This window comes from Bombina bombina, chromosome 7 (genome assembly GCF_027579735.1).
Source record: "Bombina bombina isolate aBomBom1 chromosome 7, aBomBom1.pri, whole genome shotgun sequence".
Lineage (NCBI taxonomy): Eukaryota > Metazoa > Chordata > Amphibia > Anura > Bombinatoridae > Bombina > Bombina bombina.
Genome location: NC_069505.1, coordinates 510,124,280 through 510,128,867, shown reverse-complemented (window position 1 = coordinate 510,128,867; position 4,588 = coordinate 510,124,280).

Genomic DNA, 4,588 nt, shown 5'->3' with positions numbered 1-4,588 from the left:
GGCACCTCTATTGTCACTCAAAGAAATGGCAGAGCTGGGCCTCTATAACGACTGCATACAGTATGAGATATTGTTTTAACCCTCTGTAGTTTTGGACACTAAGGTCAGAAATAAATAGTATAGTAAAGAAAGAAAGAAACACGCTCTTGAGTCCCATAGTAAGTAAAATCCAATGGTTTATTGGATGTAAGCCAAAAGGTAAAGGTGCACTCCCTCTTAACTGACGCGTTTCGCGCAGTCATACATGCACTTCATCAGAGATAAGAAATGATATGGTAGACAGCAAGAGTTCAAGTGGCTTCTTGGCATATAGTCCTTTACCTAATCTTATACATTATAGCAGCTGTAGAGCATTTTGTGACAACTAAAACGGAAATCATCAATTTCTTCTTTGGTATTGTGGATATCCATGCTTTCGAGTCCATCAGATAACCGTAGAGGTGATACCTCATAAATCCTTTTTTAAGGCATAAGTAAACAATTGGCAAGTCAGGAAGGCAGCACACTGCTACATGATGAAGAGAACAGCCGAGAATATGTAACACTTTTTCAAATCTGCTCCTAACAGTGGGGTCTCCTAAATAAATGCTCCTTCTATGTGTGTAGCCACCAAACCAGTAGTGCATTGTTGCCCCCTGAGAATATGTACATATGCTTCTCAACAAAGGATACCAAGAGAGCAAAATAAATTTGAAACAGAATTGAAATTTAAAAGGTTTTTAAAATTACATGCTCTGCTTGAATTAATCAAGTTTAATTTGGACTTTACTATCCCTTTAACAGTTTTTTGATAATTTGGGGAGCTTTTTTCTCTATTATAACTCCTCAAATGAGCAGTTGGAGTTAGGGTTTTCCCCATTCAGAGCATAAATATGGTCTCTATCCTAGGAACAAACAAGGGACCAATGGCACTACTGATTATATATATTTTATGAAGCTCTTAGTAACTCAAATATTTGAATTGCTTTTTGGTATATACATTATGAAATAGGAAATATTGAGTAAAATGGTGCTGTGTATTGTTTTCACTTGAAAAAAGTTTTAGTGGGTTGGAAGAACCCCCCAAAAAGAATACACATATAGCACTGAAGAGCTGTGTACAAATATATGGCAGTCTGCTGCTAAAGAAGGGATATTAGTTATTCGTGTCAGTTCTATTAGAAAAAAGGGGAGGGGGGGAAAAAAAAGGGCAACGATTCAAGTTAAAATGTAACTTTTATAGGTATATTGCTACTAAAAGATGTGTGGGAAAACAGTAACTTTTTTAAAAACACACACAATATATTGACTGGTTGTATTCGGATTCATATATTCATATGTATAGATATATTAATAGTCTTAGGGTCAATTTTAGAGTCAAGGTCAAAGTAGAGTTTCAGGGGCCTATTTACCAAAGGTCTTGCGGACCTGATCTGACAGTGCGGATCAGGGCCGCAAGACCTCGCTGAATGCGGAAAGCAATACGCTCTCCGCATTTAACATTGCACCAGCAGTTTACAAGATCTGCTGGTGCAACGCCGCCCCCTGCAGACTTGCGGCCAATCGGCCGCCAGCAGGGGGGTGTCAATCATCGGGTTGATTTCCGGCGATTCCTGTCCGCCTGCTCAGAGCAGGCGGACAGGGTTATGGAGCAGCGGTCTTTAGACTGCTGCTTCATAAATTGAGTTTCTGGCGAGTCTGAAGACTCGCCAGAAACACGGGCCCACAAGCTCCGTTCGGAGCTTGATAAATGGGCCCCATAGAGAATGACCAAGTAGGTTGGTAGATGTTATATACCATGCCAATATAAATATTATCTGCAAAGAATATTGGCGTATAGGCAATGCTTTACAGTACTAATACTTGGTTTGTCCAGATATATTGATAGTGATTAAACATTCTATTGTCATGGGCTAGGTATAGACAACATTTTATAATAGTTAAATTATTTACCTTGGTATATTTGTGTTAGTCGGTTGACAGTATATGTGATAATATATCAAATTGCAACAGAATCACTAATTGCAATTATGATATATATTGTTGTGTCACTATTACTGTAAGGATATATATCAAGATTATAACTTGTATATGAAGACAGTATGCTAGTATGTGATGAATGTTGCATATAATGTCAATAAATAATCTGCAGATATCACTGATATATGGGCAATGGTTTATCTTGCTGATGCTTTGTTTAGAAAAAAATATATCAAAGATAATTTATGATTTTATTATTTTTTACTGAGTATTAACAACGGTGTTGCAACAGTTTGACTATCCACAACTGGTATATCTGTATCAAACGTTTAGAGGCATTTGTAAAAATATGTCAAATTGCAACTGAATCGTTATATTGCAACTATAGTATGTATTTTAGTCTCATGTACTGTAAAAATATACCTTAATTGTAACTTATATATAAGCACACTAAGTTCCAATTATAATGTGTATTTTGTCTCATATACCACAATTGCGGCTTATATGTGGAAACAGTTGCAACATATACACTGGTTGAATCTTAGAGCATAATACTGAATAAAAGAATTGGATGTTTCCCCTGAAGGGGTTAAGTATAAAAAGGTAATTGCTTTTGATTATTTGAAAATATATTACTCAGTAGTAGGTAATTATAGCTCTAATATATATAAGAGCGTTGGAAATTAAAGCAATATTTTTGCGAATTTTTATACTATATTTCTTAGAGATTTGTTTACAAATTTGTATCTATGCGTAGCATAGTCAAATCAACCAACTTCTGTTATTCTCTAAATATAGCCCAGCAATATTACAATATCTGTGCCTAGCATAGTTATATCATATATCAACCAACTGCTGTTTTTCTGTATAGCCCAGCAATATTGCTCAATTTCAAATATCGGTATTGTTATATAAAGTTGTGCCTCAGTATAACTCTGTCAGGTTAATGCTATATATTCGTAGCTTTCACTATATTTTCCTGTGAGGTTGAATATATATAACAGTCATTTGACCTGATCACTGAGATTAGGTGTTAACGGAGTTAAATTCTCCATCGTTCTGACTGTACGATACCTAACTCAGTTTGCACCCCATTTACAGATCTTTCTTACATTTGCATAAATCAGTTAAAGTATAAAGTAAATCAGACAAATATTATGGCTGGTTAAAATGCAGGAGTTCCCATGGACTCCTATATTGCTGGGCTATATTTAGAAAATAACAGAAGTTGGTTGATTTGACTATGCTACGCATAGATACAAAGTTGTAAACAAATCTCTAAGAAATATAGTATAAAAATTTGCACAAATATTGCTTTAATTTCCAACGCTCTTATATATATTAGAGCTATAATTACCTACTAATGAGTAATATATTTTCAAATAATCAAAAGCAATTACCTTTTTATACTTAACCCCATCGGGGGAAACATCCAATTCTTTTATTCAATATTATGCTCTAAGATTCAACCAGTGTATATGTTGCAACTGTTTCCACATATAAGCCACAATTGTGGTATATGAGACAAAATACACATTATAATTGGAACATAGTGTGCTTATATATAAGTTACAATTAAGGTATATTTTTACAGTACATGAGACTAAAATACATACTATAGTTGCAATATAACGATTCAGTTGCAATTTGACATATTTTTACAAATGCCTCTAAACGTTTGATACAGATATACCAGTTGTGGATAGTCAAACTGTTGCAACACCGTTGTTAATACTCAGTAAAAAAATAATAAAATCATAAATTATCTTTGATATATTTGTGCTAAACAAAGCATCAGCAAGATAAACCATTGCCCATATATCAGTGCTATCTGCAGATTATTTATTGACATTATATGCAACATTCATCACATACTAGCATACTGTCTTCATATACAAGTTATAATCTTGATATATATCCTTACAGTAATAGTGACACAACAATATATATCATAATTGCAATTAGTGATTCTGTTGCAATTTGATATATTATCACATATACTGTCAACCGACTAACACAAATATACCAAGGTAAATAATTTAACTATTATAAAATGCTGTCTATACCTAGCCCATGACAATAGAATGTTTAATCACTATCAATATATCTGGACAAACCAAGTATTAGTACTGTAAAGCATTGCCTATACGCCAATATTCTTTGCAGATAATATTTATATTGGCATGGTATATAACATCTACCAACCTACTTGGTCATTCTCTATAACTCTACTTTGACCTTAACTCTAACATTGACCCCAAGACTATTAATATATCTATACATATGTATATATGAATCCGAATAAAACCAGTCAATATATTGTGTGTGTTTAATAAAGTTACTGTTTTCCCACACATCTTTTATTAGCAATATACCAATAAAAGTTACATTTTAACTTGAATCTTTCCCCTTCCCCCTCTCCCCTTTTTTCTAATAGAACTGTCACGAATAACTAATATCCATTCTTTAGCAGCAGACTGCCATATATTTGTACACAGCTCTTGAGTGCTATACGTGTATTCTTTTTTGGGGGTTCTTCCAACCCACTAAAACTTTTTTCAAATGGTCTCTATCCTGTATGAAGTTTTAGATGTCTATTAAGAGATGATTTTAAACAAAAAGATTTACC